Here is a 24,546-nt window from a genome sequence, read left to right as displayed (position 1 = left end):
GCTGTAAATCCGGTCCATTAGTGCAGTAATATGTTGCATCCTTTATGCAGATTTTCCCCAGGGAAGAGTTAAAATAGCCTCAAAGGCAGAAAGAAGGCACACTGCTTTATGTAAACGTAGATATAAACAAATTTCACCCATCCTTGTTTTATTCATGCAAAACACAGACCTTACAAACACACTTTTCTACATTCTTATTATAAGAGAAATGTTATAAAACAGAGCAGTCATTACCAATCAACAAACTGTGTCACTTCTTCCAAAATAATTATATTTTTGTCATGTCTATAAAAAGGTTATTTTTTTTGTCTTCTTCCACATCAAAACACTAAAAACACTGTTGGAACCATGCCAGCCCTGTGTGTGGAGCTGGCATGTTGCTTGGAAAACACAAGACCAAGAAGATGTGCACAAATTCTGCTGGGAAAGACAACGACGATGCATCAGACTTGCACGGGGTCAGAGGTTAAGTTAGAGGTGGCGCTGTGATGTTATCATTTTGAAAAGCGTGGGAATTAGCCATCTACATGAAAATGCAATGAAGGCATTTCAAGATTTTTCCACTCTGGAGAATTTTTTCCAAAAATGTTTCTTGATTTTTAAAAAGCTGACTCGGATCAGATGCAAAGCCATACAATTAAAAAATAATGATTTTGTATTCACAGAACGCTATTTGTTTGTGCACAGCAGCCTCCCTTTGAACCTGTCTTTTAAAAAGTAGATAAAATATTTCTACTGTTATGAATTTCCATGAACCTGGCTGAGCCTCATTTCCTCCACCATCTTTAGCCATGAATAGATTAGGCACTTCTTTAATGAATCATTTGCCAGAACAGTGCAAAATGTGTCAGGCTTATTGTGCAAAGCTGCGTAATGGTTGTGTGCAAATAAATCAACTAGCTCCATAGAAATCGACAATGCAGCTTGCAATTGCTAAGTTACACATTTTAATGTACATGAAAAATCAAAACCCTGAAATAAGCTTTTAGATTTGTGCTCAGTTCTATCTTTATTTTTCATTTCCGCTTCACCCTTTCATGCTCCACTTGTAAAATACGAATATGTATGATTTTTGGTGTGAAACAGGTCAGATTTAAAAAGTCGTGACCTGATGAAACTTTGTTTTGGGATAAGTTAGGATGCGGGAGCACCACTCACCTGAGATCAGAACCTGTTAAACCAAAGTGAGGCAAAATATCCTCATTTCTCTCATTACCTGAACTGCATGACAGCTCAAGACCCCTTCTGGACTCATGTTTCCAAGTCTGTTCAGCAGGAAGATGATGGTGTTTTGTTAAAAGTAGTTGCATTGTGGTCAGTGCAGAGTAGAAATGTTTAAGATTTCAAAGGAGGAGCTAGATCAGAGAGCATAATCACCTCGACACCTGTCTTTCTCTTAAACACACACACACACACACACACACACACACACACACACACCCTAAAATGAAATATTGTGCACTTCACAACCCTGAAGTACAAAGGGTGTCAGAAAGGGCTCTTAGAGAATTCTACATGATTCTGGGTGTTTTATTATTGATGAGGCACACTCCTGCTCCTTAACCAGATTCTCTCGCTGCTGGAGAGAGGAAGCACATGAGATCCGTGTTGAAAGAGAAGAGTGTGAAATTGAATAACATGAAAAGAAATGTGGTGTTTGTGCATTTCCAGCCATTTTCACATACATTTGTGAGGACAGTGCCCACGGTAGGCAAGTTAGAGTGTGGGGAAAAGAACACACAGCAGTCTGATTAAAACACAGTGACACAGATGCATGCTAATGCATTTTACTCTTAAATGGCTGAATGGGAACAAGGAGGAGAAGGCTCAGGATGCTCTCCCAGGGGTGACAGATGCTGTAATCAAACTGATATCTCAATACTTTCTTCTGATTCCTTGACAGAACAGTTGGAGGACACAGACAGTGTCAAAGACACATGACTCATCTGAAATGTGGAATCAAAGGTGTGTCTACATCATTATACGTCTATGGTCTGCATAGCAATTGAGCTATGTTCGAGACGTTCCCCAGTGTTTAACATTCATTCATTTTTTGCACATTTTGAAAAACAAATAAAAAAAACTCAAAGGTATCTGTGTGTTGAATCTAAACCACCAGTTGTGACTCAAAGCAAGAGGGAGATGTGCTTGGCCTGAATAAAATAGCCTTCCAGGTTTCCTTTTAATAATCTTCAGCATGATGAAATGAACTCCTGATGGATCACTCTCCAAATTATCATTCAGGCTGCAGCACAGGTAGATTAATGCAAATGCTTGCTCTCTCTCTCTCTCTCTCTCTCTCTCTCTCTCTCTCTCTCTCTCTCCCCCTCTCTCTCTCTCTCACTCACTCACTCACTCACTCACTCACTCACTCTCTCTCTCTCTCTCTCTCTCTCTCTCTCTCTCTCTCTCTCTCTCTCTCTCTCTCTCTCTCTCTCTCTCTCTCTCTCTCATTGTTCTGCACTGACGTACATAGAAGCACTAATTCACCTCCAGACCATCACTCAGGCATTGGAACGTAACGTTTATTAGAGTGAAAGAGACCTCTGAGACCTATTTATGTTTTTAGATAAATCACTTGCATGTCTGTTAGTCAGTAGTTAGAGGATCTCTGCAGAATGACCATAAGACATGATAACCTGACAGATGAATTTCACTTGTTCTTGATTGGACACGTAGAACTAGTAAATTAAAGTCAGCTTTTTTATATAGTGCACATTCCATGCACAAAGGCAATTCAATGTGCTTTCCATGTGCAAAATGCAGTAAAAGCAAGTTCATTTAAAACTCAACTTGATAACACAAAACATTAGATTTTAAAAACAAACAGAAAATACAAAAATGAAATTAGATTGAAAATAAAACAACCAAGTTAAAAAATGAGCCATTACAGCACGAAAGTTTTCCATTTTGATTTAAAAGTTACTAGAATTGGGGCACATTTGAGATCATAAGGAAGCTGATTCCATCTGTGTGCAGCAGAGTAGCAAAAAGCAGCTTCACCCTGTTTGGTTCCGACCCGAGGTTCTACCAGCTGACTGTTTCCCAGGGAGCTCAGAGCCTTGCCACTGAGTCATTTATAAACTAGTAGAAGCGCTTTGAAATCAATTATGTAGTTTACCAGTAGCCAGCGTAGAGATTTAAGAACAGGAGTGATGTGGTCAGTTCTCTTGGTTCTTGTTAAGACTCTAGGAGCAGCATTCTGAATAAGCTGCAGTTGCTTTTGAAATATTTTGTGTTTTTATGCAGGATCTTGCAACATTGTACAGCAAGTGGGCTTGAAGAGAATCAGTGAGTTCTATTTGCACCAAATTCTTCAGCCATCATGACCGTACAGATGCGCAGTTAAATGTATTACCCATTCATCAGGAAACCATGAATATCTACAAGATTTATGTCTGTCACGCTGGCATCAGATCTGTAGGTTTAAGAAAAACTAAATACAAAGCAGCCAGTAGCTCAGCAAATTAGGACAAAGATCATGGTTTGGTGTAACATTCAGCCTTCAGCACTATGTTAAGCATGGTGCTTCATAATGACCTGAAAGTGGATGGATAATGGACTATATGGTATTAGAAAGATTTATGAAACAAGCAGCAATGATTTAGAAAAACACTAGTAGGATAAATGTTCAAGGAAAAATTATTTTCTTTTCAATTTAAAACTGATTGATCTTCACAAGTGAACCAGTATTCAAGGTGATTTCCTTCAAGCATGTGTGTTTAGATACAAACCTGTGGTGGTGTTCAAATATCCTGAAAAAGACTCACTGTGGATCCGTGTCAATTTGGTCAAATTGTGAAATGGACCTCACAACAGATGTCAGCAGATGCTGAAAGCTTGAATGCACAGGTCCACCTTACGGATATTTTAGCATTTCTAAGCTCCTATCAAATCTAGAATGATAATAAATGAGCGACATAAGGGCAGAGATGTGTGCAGGTGCAATAAACATCCAGTTTAACTTCCTTTTTTTGGGGAAGCACAGAACAGGTAGCCTACAATATTACTAGATAGCTTTATAAACACCAGACAGACAATATGCCACCTGAAAGGGCGAGCCTAAATTAATATTGATCTAACAAACTGCTACAGAACAGAGGTGTTCAACTGTGGTTCTCTGGGTCCAGCAGGGTTGAGCACATTGATTCGGCTGATTGACAAACCTCCCCAGCACTTCTTCATGTTCTTCACAACCCTGTTAGAGATCCACTCATTTCTATCAGTGGTGTAGGAGCTGGAAAACTCTAATATATAGTCACCCTTAAGAATTAAAATGACAAATTACTCATAAACATCACAATAAACCCTTTGGGTTTCTAGAAGCAAACTAGCCCTAACATCTGGATGATAGTTGATTAGGATTTTAGTTACACAGACAGGGTGTGCTGTGAACATCCACTCAGCGCTGCCACATTCAATTTACCTGACCTTTGTGTTTATTAGCTACACTCCTAATATTAAATGCAGCTGGAGCAACTCTTCAGTAATCCTAATTTATCAGCAGCGTAAAAGTGTTTGCCCAAGGAGGGATTACACATGAGTGTTAGCTCAGATTACTGAACGTGTGACCCGTTCCTCACTGACTCACCCGACATCATGTGCGAACATATGTGACTATGAAAGCTTTTGCTTAGTGTGTCAGCGCCGCGGGCCATGATTACCTCAGCGAGCTTCTCTGGTGTTTGAAGACGGCCGGAGAGAGTGAGTGGGAGGGTGATATGAGAAACCAGATGGCACTATACCAAAAAGGATAGTGTGTGTGTGTGTGTGTGTGTGTGTGTGTGTGTGTGTGTGTGTGTGTGTGTGTGTGTGTGTGTGTGTGTGTGTGTGTGTGTGTGTGTGTGTGTGTGTGGCTGTGATTAAAATTTGACTAGGAGGACGGAGAGGTTTTCCCAGGTCAGTTACTCCTGCTAAAGAGACAAGCTGTTCTGCACCATCAGGAAATGCAACAGAGCAACAACACAAAGGAGAGAAATAAATGAAAATAAGAGAAATGAAGACAGAATGGAGAAAAACTGAGGAGAACAACACAACAGAAGGAAATAAGAAGGATGCATCAGTGCGTAATCGTACGCACTAATTGTTACCCTGGCTGTTTCATTTGCTGGCAAGCCCTCTATTAGACTGGCAACAGTAGACATGGGGCAACACCCACCATGGGTTACTGTCACCAGTAAGTGCCAGACACTCAGGGAGGATGGAAGAGATGCAGTCAGAGCAAAGGCAGAGACGAGCCTGGGAGGTGGTGTTGACTTAAGGGAGAAACTCTAAAACATGTCAGGGTTAGGATGAGTTTCTCTAATCAAAGTTAATTTTTCAGTTGAAAGGTGAAAATGTCATTTCAGAGAGCCACAAGTCAGAAATAAACAGAAAATAAAATCTGTTTTTGGCTGTGGTCCCTCAGGTGTTTGGGTTTGTGTCCTCTTTCATGTTATTAATATTGGAATCATGTATGATTTTTCAGAAAAAACATAAAAGGGATTGTCTTATCACATACTGTGATTTAAATTGGTAATACGTTTTTCTTTTTGCTAAGATCGCCCCGTCTCGTAGAGCTCCAAGCATGAACTGAGCGCCATTCAGAGGATCCAGAGGATCCTGGCTCAGTATAAGCAGCCATCCGCCACGATTCACTGGGGATCGAGAAGACAGAGCAGACACACGCATACACCAACACCAACACCAGCCCACCCACACACCAACACACATCCACGCACACAACATATATACCAAGTAATTTTTCTATGGTTACATTGTGATTTCTTAGTAAATAATCTATTTGGTGACAGATAAACGTTATTGTCTTTATCCTAGTGAATCTATAATTAAACGGGTAAACTAGTAGTAGCACATTCCATGTCAAATAAAGTAAAATGTTATTATCAGGAGAAGGAGAATGTTTAAATGGTCAGGAACAGTGTTCAAGACGATGGCCCCCTCCATGAGGCCACCACAGCTCAGCAGAACATCATTGTAGCTTCTTCTGGGGAGAAAAACACTTGGCAAAAAAATAAAGTTAACAGCTGAAATAGCAGGAAATAATGCAGCTAAAGAGCAAATTGTAGAAAGTAATAGAGTGTAGAAAGTGGTCAGTATGTCCTCCATCAGTCTAAGCCTATAGCAGCATAACTACAGAGATAACTCTGGATAACCTAGCCTTTTAGATGGAGGCATGTTGGAGGCAGGGCAAGGGAGAGCCGTCTTTACCGACTGTACACTCCACCTCCCTCTACTCCCCCTCTTGTCCAGATCTCGGCTAACATCAGATTTTAACCATAGGCCCTAACAAATAAAAATGTTTTAAGCCTTGTCTTATAAGTAGACAAGGCGTCTGCCTCACGAACTAAAGCTGGGAGCTGGTTCCACAGGAGAGGAGCCTGATAACTAAAAGATCTGCCTCCCAACCTATTTTAGATATTCTGGGAACCACCAGTAAACCTGCAGTCTGAGAGCGAAGTGTTCAGTTAGGAACGTGCGGAACAATCAGGTCACTGATGTATGATGGAGCTTGATTATTAAGAGTGAAATAACCTCCTATGAACCTAAAGATATTGGCCAGAGGCAAAATTCCTTTGAATGGCATGTGTAAAGAAGTATTAAAACCTCAGATGAAAAAGGATTTTGGATTTTCGCGGCTTGAATTGAAAGAAAATGTGATGTTTTTTACTGGCACGGGAAAAACAGAAACTAACTTACGGTCTAAGCCCTGGGCAGCTGGTGACGTTTCACAAGGCACTCTGCTAAAACAGTGATAGTAAACAATGCCTGACTCCGGTGTTTCTGCGTTAGCGTTATAGCAGAGAACGATGTGTCATCAGTCAGATGTAGCTTCTGAAGCCTCTGCTAGTTAGTCAGAATATATATATTTGTTTCCTCTGGGATATGGCGACAAGAACGGATATTGGATTACCGGAGACGTTCAACCGAACTCCGTGCCCTGCAGCTGGATATCAGAACCGTAGGTGCAGACATGCTTTGGACTGTTTCACTCAGAAAACCTGCGGCCGATTAGGGACACCGGGAGGATTTTGTTCGTCTTCAGAACCAAAATCGGTACAGCTTGTTATAGTTTAATTCTTTCATGTCTGTGCTCCCCCTGTAGCTTTCAGTTAAGTTCTCAGCTTATAATTCAGTGATCTACAGATGATTAAAATAACGTGTTGCCAGCTTTACCACTGTGTGTATTTATTGATATAACATCGGAAAATATTTAACCAATTGCTTACCAGAATAAATCTTCCTGATGCTAACTCGCTAGCTTGGATCATTGTTTTCTAATCCAGGATGACACAGAGGTTCTACCGGTCCTAGGAGGATCTATTGTTGAAAAATAGGGATCATATTTTAGATTGTGTGTGTGTGTGTGTGTGTGTGTGTGTGTGTGTGTGTGTGTGTGTGTGTGTGTGTCGTAGCTTTCACAAATTACTTGTTACCGGAGCTAACACGGTTAGTGCTGCTGCAGTCATGCTAACGGGACTCGCCTGCTGGAGTCCAGAAGTACTGGTGCGATTCTAAATGGATTTATAGATATAGGTTATTATTTTAGACCAAATCTATGTTAGTTAAAAATATGTCTAGGACACAGACATACGGCTCAGACCTTTACCTGCAGCTGTAAATGCAATTTTCTGTTTTAATTAGGAACACGATAGTAAACAAAATACAGTGATTTACCATGCTAGCAACAGCAGCTACCTATATGACGTGTGTGATTGACATATGCAAAACACGGTTCTTCGCTGCCTGGAGGAGAGAATTTAGATTTTCTGTAATGAATTATGACTAAATTCATTAACAAAATGAAAAACTGAACCCAGTTCATATTTATATAGATGGTAAAGTGTAGTTATACTGTATTTCTACAATTTTAATGCTGAGTCTGGCCACTACCTTTAAGTCAAAACCTTGCCATGAAGCTGCAAGTAATTACAGACAACAGCTCATTCCAGAGCTACTGCAACTTTCAGACATCCTCGTGGACACCTAATCTGCAGACCCAGGTTGTATCTCATGGCCGCGGAAGTTGAACTCAGAGGATGCTAATCTCTCAGGATTGTGGTCTTGACGTCCGGTGACCTCACCACTCTGACCACAAACCTCCGGACCGCCGGGAGCAACTCATTCTAGGGTATCGTACACTGCATGCTGGTGTCTGATGCCGTTCTATAAATCATCAACTCTCTAGTTTATAGCAGACCACATTCTTTTACACGCAGAACTCACAGTTTCTTCCAGATACAAAGGTTCTGATGTACATCTACTTTACACAACACACATTCCATCAGCATTCCATCACATATCATTAAAGCTTGTCATGTATCATAATTAGTCTAGAAAATAAAAATTATTTTTAATTATGTACTTGACTCTGTCTGAATTAATACAAAGTGTGTTATGGTCCCTGAATAGGTAAAGAATCATAAATTCTTCTGGTTTAACATCCAAAGATCAATCAGGTTGACATTCTATATTTATATAGAATCATTGCATATTATTGGTCATAATTTAACCCCTCCATCTCTCTAGAAGAGCTTTATATGTGAGAAGGAGGGTCTTAAAATGTATTCTGAATTTAACAGGTAGCCAATAGAGGGAAGCTAAGACAGGAGAGGAGAGATATGATCTCTCTTTTTAATTCTCATCATAACTCTAGCTGCAGTATTTTGGACAAGCTGAAGACTTTTAACTACATTCTGTGGACTTTCTGAGAGTAATGAATCACAGTGATCCATTCTTAATGTAATAAATGCATGAACTAGTTTTTCAGCATCACTCCTGGAAAGGATGCTTCTAATCTTAGCGATATTCTGAAGGTGGAAAAAAAAATCCTACAAACCTGTTTAACCTGGGATTTGAATGACATGTCCTGGTCAAAGATAACACCAAGTTTCCTTAGTTTGTTCTCGGAGATTAATTTAATGCCATTCAGGTCAGATGATTGACTAAGCAATTTCCTTTTCTGAATTTCAGGTCCAAAGTTGAGAACTTTAGTCTTGTCTTGATTTGAAAGCAGGAAGTTTTGAGTCATCCAATTTTTAATGTCTTCAAGACAAGGCTGTAATCTAACTAACCGATTAGGTTCATCAGCGTTAATGGATAGATATAAGAAGAATAAGAAGAAAATATAATTCTGTAGCACCTCTCAAGAAAAAAATCACTAGGCGCTTCACAAAATCAAAAACAAAAAATATAAAAATTGTAAAAATATAAAAAAAGCATTTTGAAAATGTTTAAAAATATATTTAAAATGAGCAAGAATAAGCAATTGCGATTTAAAAGAAAAAATGTTAAGAAAGAGAGATAGTGAATAGGAAAGAGGGAAATCAGTGGATCCTGAGGAAGGTGGAATAGGTGGGGAGAGCAGAATAAAGAAAGAGTGGTGAAGAAGGTCATACAAAAGCCAGCTTGAACAAGTGAGTCTTCAGCTGCTTTTTAAAGGAGTCCACTGAGTCCACTGATCTCAGGCTCAGGGGGAGAGAGTTCCAGAGTCTGGGGGCCACAGCAGCAAATGATCTGTCACCTTTGGTCTTTAGCCTGGTGCGCTGCACAACCAGTAGGCTTTGATCACTGGACCTCAAGGACCTGCTGGGGGTGTAGGGACTAAGAAGATCACCAATGTAAGATGGTGCTTGTCCATGTAAGGCCCTATAGACCAGAACCAGGATCTTGAAATGAACCCTGAAGTTGACTGGCAGCCAGTTAAGCTGGAAGAGACGCGGGGTGATGTGGGTGTGTTTGGAGGACTTGGTCAGAAGCCGAGCACAGGCATTCTGAACCACCTGTAGACAGTTCAGGGAGGTTCTGCTCAGACACGTGAAAAGAGAGTTACAGGAGTCTAAGCGTGAGGAGATGACGGTGTGGATAACTGTCTCAAGTTCAGAGTGAGACAGAATGGGACTCAGCTTAGCAATGTTCCTGAGATGGAAGAAGGAAGAGTGAACAAGAGAACTGACATGAGAATCCAGGGTGATAGCTGGGTCAAAGGTCACGCCAAGATTCCTGACGGAAGGTTTGGTGTGGGAAGCAAGCTGACCAAGAGAGTCTCTGACTTTGGGAACCAGCTTGTCTGGGGCACAGATGAGGATCTCAGTCTTATCTTCATTCAGCTGTAGAAAGCTCCCAGCCATCCAGGTTTTGATAGAGTCTAAGCAGGTGTGTAACAGCTGCAGCTTAGACATCTCATGGGGCTTAAAGGAGATGTACAGTTGGATGTCATCTGCATAAAGATGGTAGGAGATTCCTTTGAAGGAGATCAGCATGTGCTGAAGTGGAAGCAGATATAGGAGGAAGAGTAGAGGCCCCAGCACAGAACCTTGTGGGACACCATGGGTAAGAGAGGTGGTGGAGGACCTAAACTTGGAGACGACCACAGAAAAGGAGCACTCAGAGAGATAAGAGGAGAACCACTCCAGAGCAGATCCTGATAGGCCTACCCAGTCTCTCAGCCTCTCCAGTAGCAGGTGATGGTCAACAGTGTCAAAGGCTGCAGTCAGGTCCAGCAGGACTAGAACAGAACAGTTCCCTGCATCACTGTGAGTCAGAAGGTCATTAGAGACCCTAAGAAGAGCTGTTTCAGTAGAATGAGCTCTACGAAAACCTGACTGTAAGCAATCATATATGTTATGTTCATCAAGAGCAGCTGTGAGTTGTTTAGCCACAACCTTTTCCAAGATCTTGGAGATGAACGGAAGTTTAGAGATGGGTCTGAAGCTGCTATGGAGAGAGGGGTCGAGACTCGGGTTTTTAAAAAGCGGGTGGATTGCAGTGCTCTTAAAGTAAGCAGGGAACTGACCAGAGACCAGAGAAGCATTAATTATAGAGAGCACGCTGGGATCGATGGACTGAAAAGCACTTTTAAACAAAGATGAGGGTAAGATGGCGAGGAGGCATGCAGAGGTCTTCATAGAGTTAACTAGTTTGGTTAACTCAGGCAAAGAAACAGGAGCAAAGCTATCTAGGATGATGGGCCTGGTTGGAGTCGGGAGAGGCAGCGATAAGGCTGAAGGAGAGATGCTAGATCTAACCTTATTGACTTTGTCCACAAAGAAAGACAGAAAGTTCTCACAGTCTGCAACAGAGTGGATGGAGGCTGTAGGAGAGGCAGGAAAGACGATGCTGCTGATGGTATTAAACAGCACCTTGGGGTTCCCTTTGCTCTGGGACACCAGGTTGGAGAAATAGGAAACCCTAGCGTCTCTGACTGCAGAGTTAAATAATGTCAGAAGATCCTTTAGGTGCAGCAGATGGACGTGGAGATGGGTTTTCTTCCACAAACACTCAATTTTTCTGCATTGGCGCTTTAGGCTGCGAAGGAGGTCATTAAACCAGGGAGTAGGGTTCACTGCAAGAATTGATTTGGTTCTGACAGGACAGACGTTGTCCAGAATGGAGAGGCAGTGCTCATTGAACTGAGAAGTTAAGGAATCTGGGTCGTTATCAGAAGAACAGGGTCGATAAAAAGCAGCAGAAAAATTGCTAGCTGTGCTCTCATTAAGAAAACGAGAACTAACCATACGGCAAGCAGGAGGTGGGGACACAGAAACTGACAAGTTAAAGAAAATGCAATGGTGATCTGAAATATAAACATCCTCAGGACAAACACTGTCAGCATTTGGACTCAGGGTAAAAACAAGGTCTAGAGTGTGCCCCCTGGTGTGTGTGGGGCCAGAAACATGCTGGATAAAGCCGAAGATGTCCATGAGGCTGGAGAAATTCATGGCAAAGAGATCGGAGGGATCATCAACGTGGATGTTAAAGTCACCAACAATCACCAGTCTGGACAGCTTCACAGTGGAGGATAGAAAGTCACTAAACTCCTGAAGGAAAGAACTGTTTGGACCAGGTGGACGATAGACCACAGCACAGTGGAACGGGTCCTTACGCCCGACTTTAATCAGCTGCAGTTCAAAGGAAGCAAAGTGACCAGAGGTTGTAGAGTTACATGGAAGATGGTCTCTGAAAAAAACAGCTAGGCCTCCACCATGACCAGAACCCCAGGGCTGGCTAAGAAAAGAATAACCACTCGGGCAGAGTTCAATCAGACCAGAATAATCAGATGTTTGCTGCCAAACTTCAGTCAGAAACAGAAAATCCAGGTTTTTAGACAGAATTAGATCATTGAGAAGGAAGGTCTTATTGTTAACAGAGCGGGAATTTAATAGAGCCATACTGAGTGAGGGGAGGAATCAGAAACTACAGAAACAGCTGGAGTTAGTGGACGTAATTTAGCAGGGTCAGATCCACGGTGTTTATAAAAACCACTTATGGAGGTAACAGGAGGAGAAACCACTGAGGAATGAGGATAAACCGACCTTAAAAAACTTGGACGGAGAAACCGCGCTGCAACGCGGCCTGACGGGAATGCGGAAGTGGCGCTCAGGTCACCAAACAAAGGACAAGAAGCTAGAAGATCACGCCGATGTTTACCAGATAAACCACGCTTCAAGAGAAGTCTTATTCTCACCTGGATTCCTGCTCGTTTACCTCTTTTCCTCTGACGTTTTCCCGGGATAGGACAAACATCACTAGAGGTGTGCAGCTCTGAATCGTTGATTGCTTCCCGGCCATCGCACCGCTCAGGTAAACAAACAGGATGGTAAATCCTCGGTGCATCATGGGCGATCGTGAACGAATGGAAGGAGAAAAGAGTCTGGCGATCATAGGAGATGGTAGCAGAGACACTACTGAAGAGGATCGCAGACAGGAGCAAGGTGGAAAAGAGGAGGTTAGTGGAGAAAAGTTTGAAAAAGTGGCCGGTGACCGCGGCGAAGCCAAGCACAGGAGCCATCTTGTCGACCGGAAGGATAACTGAGTATCGTCAGCATAATAGTGGAAGTTTATCCTATGCTGTCTAATGATTTTACCTATTGGAAGCATATATATACGTATATATAGTAAAAAGAATTGATCCAAGCATTGAACCCTGTGGTACTCCACAAGTGACCCTGGAGAATGAAGAAGATTTGTCATGTACGTTTACAAAATTAAATCTATCAGACAGGTAGGATTTAAACCATCCTAGCGCTGTTCCTTTGATCCCTACAACATGCTCAAACCTTTCTACAAGAACATTGTGATCAACTGTATCAAAAGCTGCACTGAGTTCTAACAAGACTAGAACAGACACAAGATTCTTATCCGAGGTCATAAGAATATCATTTGTAACTTTCACTAATGCAATTTCAGTGCTGTGATACTCTCTAAAACCAGACTGAAATTCCTCAAACAGATCATTAGTGTTTAAATGCTCACATACTTGGATGACCGCTATTTTCTCCAGGACTTTGGATAAAAATGGAAGGTTAGATATTGGTCTGTAATTCATTGGGTCATCTGGATCCAGAGAAGGTTTCTTAAGTAAAGGTTTGATTACAGCAACTTTAAAATCCTGTGGTACATACCCATTTACTAAGGATAGATTGATTATATCTAGAATGGGGGCAGTAACCAAAGGAAATACATCTTTGAATAATTTGGATGGGATTGGATCTTAAATGCAAGTTGAAGGTTTGGATGAAGTTAATATTTTTGATAACTCTGAAAGCTCAACTGAATCAAAACAGTTCAAACACAGATGAGGTTCTACAGTTACCTCTGATGCTGCCTCACTTACTGGGCAAGAAGAAATCGCATTAGGGAGGATGCTAATAATTTTGTTTCTAATAGAGAGGGAGAGGGAAGTCTGGGCCTCTCGACTTAGGCTGTTGGCCCCGCGACCTGACTCCGGATTAGCGGAAAAATGGAGTTTTTTGTTTAATTTTGTTTTTCCCATTTAATTAAACACTCTATGTTAAGATAGAGGTGCTGAAATGAGCTAAACCAGAAAGTTAAGCAGATTTTTATCAGGGTAGTCGTGCATTCGGTTGTTCGTTAAATCAGTCATTACTCTGCAGCGTAATAAGTTGGTAAGAAAGCATTATAGCTTGAAATCTGTTGGGTGTCTTTAAAAAAACGACTCTTGTTAGCATAGTTGTCATTTTATCCGGGGACGCCGGGGACATGTCCCCGGTAAAATTTGTGATTGGCAGCTGTCCTCCCCCCCCCCCCCCCCCCCCCCCTTTCAAAAAACGCCTGCTGATGAGGAGTTTTGTTTTACCAGCTCAGATCTTATACCAGGGGTCGGCAACCTATTCCCATCAAAGAGCCATTATTACCCATTTCCCACGGTAATTTTGGACGGACCTTAATAAGCAGTGACTTGTGAAGCAGGCAGGTCGCGCTAGAAAATTTCGTTTAAAAAGACGTCATAAATGTGTTCCCCCGTCCTTTTTATTTATAAAATATGAAGTAAAAACTCACAATTTAATTTTCATTCATTTGTCATTAATATTTAGTCTTCACCCGTGCGTTAAGTGGACCATCTTCAGTAAAAGCAAAGCATCCAGCCCACCTCTCCAAATGCGTAAAATGTGCATCAGCCGCTAGTTAGGCGCGCCGCGCGCACCGTCAGCTGATCAGCCCAGACAAGAGCAGAGCAAATAGAGAAAGAATAGAGGATAATTCTGTCTGGATGTGGATGGAGATTACATTTTACAGCAGCCTGATCATCATTTAAATATGTAAACCATCACCTGTTTTCTAGTCCACGCTATCAGCATTATTTTAATTGGTGTGTGTGTGTGTGTGTGTGTGTGTGTGTGTGTGTGTGTGTGTGTGTGTGTGTGTGTGTGTGTGTGTGTGTGTGTGTGTGTGTGTGTGTGTGTTTTCCACTTCAAACACTGGTCTAACCAACCAGACCAGCGTGTCCAGTAACATAGGCTAGGAACATTTCACCTGCCGTGGCCCGACCGCTTCTGCTCCACATAAACTTTGTGCGTGATCAAATGTCTCTACAGGTGCTTTCTGAGCTGAAGAGCTATTCTGCCTCAGACTGTATGCGTCATGCGTCTCCATATTAGAGACGGGAACAAGCGCTGTTCAGCCAAAGTTTCATAATTTCACGAAAGAACATTTTTCCAAGTGACACATCCCTCAGAGAGACCGGGTTTCCAGACCGCTTCAATGGGAGGAAATCTTATCGCATGCGCCGTGGTTCTGCACAGCGCTGCGAACCAGATCTTCAGCTCACTGTCCACCGTTGGCGCTCCGAGCTGCGCTGAACACAGTGTCCAGTATAAAGCTCTGATGTTCTGATGGGAATATTTTCTTGATTGATTTAGTTACCTCCGCGATGTGCGTTAACGATTAAAATGTCAGCTCATCCATGCGCATCAGTGTGCGTCGGGGTAATTCTTTCAAACCAAGCAACATCCTTGAGTTCATCTGTCAAAATAAACAGTCAAATGGAAATATATGTAACCTGCCGTTTAACTGTTTTGCCGTCCTGTGAAGATTGTTGCAAAAAGAAACAATTAAACTTGATTAACCCCAGAGCCACCCAGAGAACCAGAGCGCATGCTGGAAGATTCCTCCCACTGAAGCGAGTGTTTTCCAAACCCTGTCTCTCAGAGAGACTTGTCACTTAAAAAATGTTCCATGATTATGAAACTTTGGCTGAATAGTGCTTGTTCCTGTCTCCAATGTGGCAACACATCCAGGAGCCGTCTGAGGAGAATCCCAGAATCTCACATTGTCGTCAGCTCAGAAAGCGCCGATATGATTACGCACAAGCGTGACGCGTCAACCCGGTCACACAGTAAGACCGGGTTGGAACTGTTCAGGTTTACGCAGACAATCTTTACATTTAGAATTGGCATACAGGTGTAAAATTAATGCAGTAAAATATAAAGCATTTTTTTAAAATATCGATTCATTATTTTACAAGCACAGAGAGCCGCATCAGATGGATGGAAGAGCCGCATGCGGCTCCAGAGCCGCGGGTTGCCGACCCCTGTGCTAGCCTACTTTATTGTCCCTAGCAAATTTTAAACCCCACTCAAGTGTATGGTTATTTTCCCCAGCAATTCTGAAAACAAACTGACGCCCTTGCTTGTTAGATAATATTTAAAAACCAAAATTTGGAAGTTTTCCGTTCTTGTTGGTAGGTTTTACAGGTCTTCTCTCGCCACCCTAAGAGTTTTTAAAAACACATCATGTCAAACAAAATATCAGTTAACAAAAATTAGAGTATCTTAAACTATAGTTTGATAGAAACTTTAAACTGGTGTTCCTGTTGAAAGACCTTTTTGTTACCAGCTCAATTCTGTGAAAATGTCCTTTTGAAGCAATTATCTGACTGTTCATGCAGAATAAATATGAGAAAATAAAACAGCATTTATTTAAGAACAGCTTCATGACAGTTTTATAAATCTAATAATTCCACTGTTAAGCTGCTGTTTCAGAGTTTCTAAAGAAGATATAGCTATGACTTATTTGAAGTTTTCTTGTAATTATTTCCTCACATCTGTCACCTTTTTAGTCCCCTTTGTCTTTGTTCAAACTCCCTTTCCTTAATTCTTTTTTGCTTTTTATCCCAAAGTTCTGCAAGTCTTGTTGAGATGTGCTGTTTGCAATAGCAGTTCATAAAAGCTGCCAAAGAGTGAACACAAGAACCAAACTTTATACACATCTTGTTAAGGTTTTTGGGCCTCTAAAACAAAAGTGCCACTACTAATCATCCTTTAACCAACACCTTATGCTTGTTTGGCATCACACACACACACACACACACACACACACACACACACACACACACACGCAGATGCAGAGACGGATGCGTCCTCTCGTCTAGCTTTCCTTCTGATGTCTGATGGATTGATGATTTCAGACACAGCAGAAGGAGATATGTCCCCCTGAGCTGTTACCGTGGCGACTGAGGACCCAGCCCAGGGTCAGGCTGTCACTGGCTCCAGCTCTACTGTCTGTCTCGTCAATATTTCTACAAACAGTCCAGATTTGTCTTGTCCTGTGATCTGCCAGAGGAATCTGACTACACTTTGTCTCTTTGTGTTGTTTCTGGATGAATTCAACATACAATTTAAAAGGAAGTGAAACGTGAATCTGATTGCGTTGTGTTTTAACTCTGACCTCTATTAAACCTATCAAAAATGATTTTGGTGATGACTAACACCCCTGTCCTCCGTCTGCTTTTCCCCTCTTGCCGCCTGAGGCTGAAACCGAGAGCACTTTGGTACAGAGTGTGTGTCGAGAGCCTTTATACAGTCTGATTAATAATAATAATAATAATAATACGAAGAAGAAGAAGAAGAAGAAAATATCATTTCTATAGCGCCTCTCAAGATAAAAATCACGAGAAGCTTCACAAAAACAAAAAATGTCAATATATAAAAAATAATTTAGAAAATGGTTAAAAATATATTTAAAATGAGCAAAAAATAAACAATTGTGATAAACACATATGTTAAGAAAGAGAGAAAGTGAATAGGAAAGAGGGAAATCAGGGGGTCCTGAGGAAGGTGGAATAGGTGGGGAGAGCAGAATAAAGAGAGAGTGGTGAAGAAGGTCATACAAAAGCCAGCTTGAACAAGTGAGTCTTCAGCTGCTTTTTGAAGGAGTCCACTGAGTCCACTGATCTCAGGCTCAGGGGGAGAGAGTTCCAGAGTCTGGGGTCCACAGCAGCAAATGATCTGTCACCTTTGGTTATAGCCTGGTACGCTGCACAACCAGTAGGCTTTGATCACTGGACCTCAGGGACCTGCTGGGGGTGTAGGGACTAAGAAGATCACCAATGTAAGATGGTGCTTGTCCATGTAAGGCCCTATAGACCAGAACCAGGATCTCGAAATGAACACTGAAGTTAACTGGCAGCCAATGAAGCTGGAAAAGAAGCGGGGTGATGTGGGTGTGTTTGGAGGACTTGGTCAGAAGCCGAGCACAGGCATTCTGAACCACCTGTAGACGGTTCAGGGAGGTTCTGCTCAGACACGTGAAAAGAGAGTTACAGTAGTCTAAGCGCGAGGAGATGAAGGTGTGGATAACTGTCTCAAGTTCAGAGCAGTACAGAATGGGACTCAGCTTAGCAATGTTCCTGAGATGGAAGAAGGAAGAGTGAACAAGAGAGCTGACATGAGAATCCAGGGTGAGAGCTAGGTCAAAGGTCATGCCAAGATTCCTGACGGAAGGTTTGGTGTGAGAAGCAAGCTGACCAAGAGAGTTTCTGACCTGGGGAACCAGCTTGTCTGGGGCACAGATGAGGATCTCAGTCTTATCATCATTCAGCTGTAGAAAGCTCCCAGCCATCCAGGTTTTAATAGAGTCTAAGCAGGTGTGTAACAGCTGCAGCTTAGACATCTCATGGGGCTTAAAGGAGATGTACAGTTGGATGCCGTCTGCATAAAGATGGTAGGAGATTCCTTTGAAGGAACTCAGGATGTGCTGAAGAGGGAGCAGATAGAGAAGGAAGAGCAGAGGCCCCAGCACAGAACCTTGTGAGACACCATGGGTAAGGAAGGTGGTGGAGGACCTAAGCTTGGAGACGGCCACAGAAAAGTTTTTCAACTGCTGCAAATAAATCCTCACTTTTGGTTGTGCTGCGCAGTGTCTCAAGTCCAGCCAGCTCCTGAGTGATGTCCATGGATTCATTCACTCCCCTTATGAAAACCATATGACAGACACAGCGCAGCACAACCAAAACCAAACGTTGTGTGGAGTCTAGCAAGGTGCTACTCTGTGATCAAAGTCGTCCAACTGCTTGCTGAAACTACCATCAAATTTAATGCTTTTTACTTGTGAAAGTTGCCAACACAGAACATTTTTCAATTATAACCCGACAATCTATCTTTACAAATCCTGTTTGAGGCTGACAAAGTCTTTGAGAAATTAATTTACTGCTCGGCGTGTACTTGTTTCAGTTTTCCATGCTTTCGTTCTTTTTTAAACACAGAAACAGTTTTGTTTACCTGTTTGTAGCTACGGTTTCGCCGACAGCTGCCGGCTTCTTCAGGCTGACGCTGATGGTGGCGCGTCACTTCCTTCTCCGTTTATCTGCGGGCAGCAGAGGACGTTGTCGCCCTCTACTGCCCGCTCTCCCCTCTCCGACGATGCAGTCCCATGCGTGGTCCAGCGTGTAAACTCCGTCGTCCCTGTTCATGGTCCCACATCCACGTCTCCTTATCTCTATTGCTTCCTTGATCCATCTTTTGTATTTTTGTTGTTCGGTGGTTATGATCCGTGTGCTGTCCCAGTCCATTATATGGTTTTCTCTTAAGCAATGATCTGTTACGGCTGACTTTTTTATTGTGCTTTCTGCTTCTTCTTTTGCTGCTCTTGTGTGTTTACGATTTGCCTCTTTCTCGCACTCCTTTCTGTGTTCTATTGTCCGTGTATTGAGTTGGCGTCCGGTTTCTCCTATGTATATTTTATTGCATATTTTGCATGGGATTTCGTAGATGACTCCACATTTTTGTCCAGCTGATATTTTGTCTTTTGGGTGTACTAATCTGTTTCTAACTGTTGTGTATGGCTTTGTTGGTGTGTTTATGTTGTGTTTTTTCATTGTTGCTCTTATTTTTTCCGTTATGCCTCTGATGTATGGTAGGGTTATCACTGGTTTTGGTTCTTGTCTTTCTGGGTTTCTGGTTCTTTTTTTGGGTTGTTCTTTGCTTTCTGCAATACAAACTAACAGAAGCAGAAGAAAGCATATTAAAGAAAGGTTTAAACTTTGCAGTCACACCAAAAGAAATACCATATGATGAATTTATTGTAGCAACAGAACTAGCATGTCAACAGATCACAGATGAGGGAAAGAAAGCAGAACTCAGAAATAACGTAGTTGGGATATTAAAAAACAGCCAAATTCAACACAGCAATATTACAAAAGAAGAACAATCAGCCATGACAGCTTTATCCAAAAATGAACAGATAATTATTCTACCGGCAGATAAAGGAAGAACCACAGTAGTTATGGACAGAGAAAAATATAAACAACAGATGAAACAGATGCTAGAAGACAAAAATACATATGAAATACTTAAAAAAGATCCAACAGAAAACATTAAGAAAAACATGAAAAAATTACTGAAGCCACTGCACGAAAAAGGCAAAATAACAGAAAAAATGTACAAACACTGGATTCCCACAGCAAACATAACACCAAGAATATATGGAACACCAAAAATACATAAACAAAACACCCCACTTAGACCAATAGTTGACAGCATAGGTACACCAACATACAACATGGCAAAAGATATCAGCAGAATCATCAGCCCGTTATTAGGAAATACAGACCAACACTGCAAAAATAGTATAGAATTGGCAAAAGAACTAAAGGAAATTACAATAGAAGACAACGACATACTCATCTCACATGACGTCACATCTCTGTTCACAAAAACACCAACCCAAAAAACCATAGACATAGTAGTTAACAGAATCAGACAAGACAAAACCTTACATAAAAGGACAAACCTCACAGCAGATGACATAGCACAACTGATAGGACTGGTAGCTAACTCCACTTACTTCACATACGACAACACAATATACAAACAACTGGAAGGCTTCGCCATGGGTAACCCGTTATCAGCCACCCTGTGCGAGTTTTTCATGGAAGACCTGGAACAAAAAGCCATAGCCACCGCCCCCCCCAAACTGCAAAATAAAACTATGGAAACTCTACGTAGACGACATACTGGAAATCATACCAAAAGGTCAAACAGAAACACTAACACAACACTTAAACAATATTGACGACACGGGCAACATAAAATTCACTTATGAGTTAGAAACAGAAGGCAGCATAGCATTTATGGACATGAAAATCACCAGGCAGACCGACGGGACCCTAAACATAAACACATACAGGAAACCAACACACACAGACCAATATCTATTATGGACATCAGAACACCCCACCATACACAAAATGTCAGTAATCAGAACATTATATCACCGAGCAAACATAATAACAGAAGAGAGAGACCGTAAACAAGAGGACAAACACATACAACACGCTTTAAAGACCTGCAGATACCCGACATGGGCAATAAACAAAGGAAAACAACAAACAAAAACAGAAAGCAAAGAACAACCCAAAAAAAGAACCAGAAACCCAGAAAGACAAGAACCAAAACCAGTGATAACCCTACCATACATCAGAGGCATAACGGAAAAAATAAGAGCAACAATGAAAAAACACAACATAAACACACCAACAAAGCCATACACAACAGTTAGAAACAGATTAGTACACCCAAAAGACAAAATATCAGCTGGACAAAAATGTGGAGTCATCTACGAAATCCCATGCAAAATATGCAATAAAACATACATAGGAGAAACCGGACGCCAACTCAATACACGGACAATAGAACACAGAAAGGAGTGCGAGAAAGAGGCAAATCGTAAACACACAAGAGCAGCAAAAGAAGAAGCAGAAAGCACAATAAAAAAGTCAGCCGTAACAGATCATTGCTTAAGAGAAAACCATATAATGGACTGGGACAGCACACGGATCATAACCACCGAACAACAAAAATACAAAAGATGGATCAAGGAAGCAATAGAGATAAGGAGACGTGGATGTGGGACCATGAACAGGGACGACGGAGTTTACACGCTGGACCACGCATGGGACTGCATCGTCGGAGAGGGGAGAGCGGGCAGTAGAGGGCGACAACGTCCTCTGCTGCCCGCAGATAAACGGAGAAGGAAGTGACGCGCCACCATCAGCGTCAGCCTGAAGAAGCCGGCAGCTGTCGGCGAAACCGTAGCTACAAACAGGTAAACAAAACTGTTTCTGTGTTTAAAAAAGAACGAAAGCATGGATTTACAAAGACACAGCAAGAACACACCTAAGTTGTTTCAGTTTTTTCTAAGCCTTTGCTGCAGGTGACCAGTTTGGGCAACTTCCAACTTAAATTATTATGGATTATGTTTGACCAGGGGAGCCCAAACGGTGGCCCCTACGATTGGCCCGCCCCTGCCTACAGAGTTGCCGAGACATAGAATTGTACCCAGATTATACATGAGCATTTCTAAAGAGTCATCTATGACTTCAGGATCACAGGTGGTTTTAATGTTTAGTCACAAACTGCTTAATACATCCTCTATTGGTGGGTAAGGAGAAGGACAGGGAGCTTAATGAACATATACAGGCTGCATATACTGTATTCCTTGGTCATGGTGCAATATTTGACATACCACAAACTAAGATAAAAATTGAAATACAGGCTACTGCAAGGGACAATAAGAATAAATGTGTGCACACATGTACATTTGCACACATTTGAATACCACAAGTAGTCATATTTTATCAATTTATGCAATTTCCCATGAACCTTTGCTGCCGCACTAGACCCTAGACCAGCCTGGATCAAACATCCTCCAAGTTGGCGGGTCACCACTCTGCCTGCTAGCTTAAACAGCTACTATTACCATGGAGCGGCATCGTCAGTGGCACACAGACAAAAGACATTTTAAAAAATGCTGGGAGGAAGACATTTTTTAATGGACATTAACACTAAAGCAATCAGCCTTATCTGTAACCAGTCTGTTGCTGTACTAAAGGAATACAATATCCAACGCCACTACAAGACAAAGCATGCAGGATTTTCGCAACACATAGGTGATGCGCGAAAGAAAAAGACGAGGGAGCTGCTGGCTAAACTTCGTTCTCCGCAAGATACTCTTTCACGGCCCTCAACAGCACAGGACAGTGCGACACGGGCCACCTATGAGATTTCTGCTCTAATTGCCTGGACAGGGAGATCGTTTTCAACTGGGGGAATTCGTTAAGGAGTGTCTGTCCACGGCCGCAGCTTTAATGTGCCCGTCTCAGGTAAAAACTTTCTCCCAAATCAGCCTTTCAAGAAACACTGTGACACGTCGAGTTGAAGATAAGTCTCGGGACATTAAGGAGCAATTTAAAGCAAAGGCTGCCGAATTTGTTGCCTTATCTTTGGTATGTGATGAGAGCACGGACATTTCAGACTCCGCACAACTTTTGGTTTTCATAAGGGGAATGACTGAATCCATGGAAATCACTCAGGAGCTGGCTGGACTTGAGACACTGCCCAGCACAACCAAAAGTGAGGATTTATTTGCAGCAGTTGAGCGAGTACTGGAGACTAACCAAATTCTGCGACCCATCACAATTTGTGACCCCAGGGGGCAGTGTTGCGTTTTGTTGCGTCTGTACATCCTGAATTGACATAAAAGAAGAATATGCTACATTCAAACCATAAACTACGTACGCTTTGAGGAAGTTGTGCGGCGGGGACCATGGTCACACGATATGATAGTGGCTATCACAGAATGTGACCATCTGCATCTCAGTAATAATGCAGATGTCAGAGGTCAAATGCACTTTTTTATAAACTACATAATCAGAGAAGTTACCAGAAACAGTTTATGTGATGTAAAAGTCATTATAACAGAAGTTACAGTAAGGTCACACAATATGATAGTGGCTATCACAGAATGTGGCCATCTGCATCTCAATAATAATGCAGATGTCTTTAATTTTCACTAAAGATAATAACAACAAAGGGCATTTTGTGATGTTTGTGTCATTTCATTTCCCTTTTATCTCCACCAGTACATATGAGTGGCATTGGAGTGACAGAAAAAAATAAAATGTAGCAACCAGATAATCTGCAGCGGTTTCTAATAAACTGAGGATGTGGATCACAATTAATTTCAATAAATGGAAGTTCTGAACATTTTACCTGCAGACCTCGCATGTTGTAAAATCAATGTTTAACTTTAGCAAACATTTCTTGTCAAAGCCCTGCTTATCGCTGCATTTATTGTCCCATTTGTTTGCAATAAACAGTAATAAACGCTCTTTTTAATATTCATGGTCCACACCGCACAACTTCCTCAAAGCTTACATAGTTTAGGGTTTGAACCTAGTATCTTCTTCTTTTATGCCAATTCAGGATGTACAGATGCAACAAAACACAGCACTGCCCCCTGGGGGTCACAAATTGTGACGGGTCGCAGAATTTGGTGTAACACCTGGCTGAGCTGGGATAAATTGGCTGGAATAATGACAGATGGAGCACCTGCGATGGTTGGGGAAAAAACGGGCCTCACCATACTAGTTTCCCAGAAGGTTTCCCAATGTGGAGGTAAGGTGGCACAATACCACTGCATCCTGCACCAAGAACAACTATGCGCTCAAAATCATAAACTGCATACGCTCAAAAGCGCTCTCACACCGCCCGTTCAGAGCCCTTCAAGAGGAGGTTGATCCACAGTACAAAGATGTGCTTTACCACCAAGAGGTGAGGTGGCTGGGAAGGTCCTCAAAAGATTTTTTGAAGTGTGCCATACTATTGAGGAGTTTCTGACAAGCAAGTGCAGTGACACGCAAGTCCCCACAGAGGACAAATGGTTTTGTGACGTGGCTTTTATGGTAGATGTCACTGACCTGCTCAACACCCTGAACATTCAGCTCCAAGGAAAGGATCAGATCATCACTGAGCTGTTTGACCACATAAAGGCCTTCAGATCGAAGCTGCAGCCACTCTGTCGACAGCTGTCAGCAGGTAGGGTAATACACACACACACACACACTATAACTTAATTGACAGGCAGGCTCACATTCATTTATGATTGTAGATTGTGTCACTCATTTATTCCATTACATTGAAAACTAAAAACAAAAAAATAAAAAGGTGACTGTTTTTTGTTTTTCAG

The 24,546-nt window shown here is 41.9% G+C and overlaps 1 protein-coding gene across 5 annotated transcripts in view; it reads left to right on the top strand.

The window, feature by feature from the left end:
• LOC107393140 (voltage-dependent R-type calcium channel subunit alpha-1E) overlaps nucleotides 1-24,546 on the top strand; it is a 172,629-nt gene that overhangs the window by 72,922 nt on the left and 75,161 nt on the right. The window lies entirely within an intron of this gene.

This window comes from Nothobranchius furzeri, chromosome 8, assembly GCF_043380555.1.
Source record: "Nothobranchius furzeri strain GRZ-AD chromosome 8, NfurGRZ-RIMD1, whole genome shotgun sequence".
Lineage (NCBI taxonomy): Eukaryota > Metazoa > Chordata > Actinopteri > Cyprinodontiformes > Nothobranchiidae > Nothobranchius > Nothobranchius furzeri.
The sequence above is the reverse complement of the archived record's forward strand: the minus strand, read 5'-3'. Positions and strand labels throughout refer to the sequence as shown.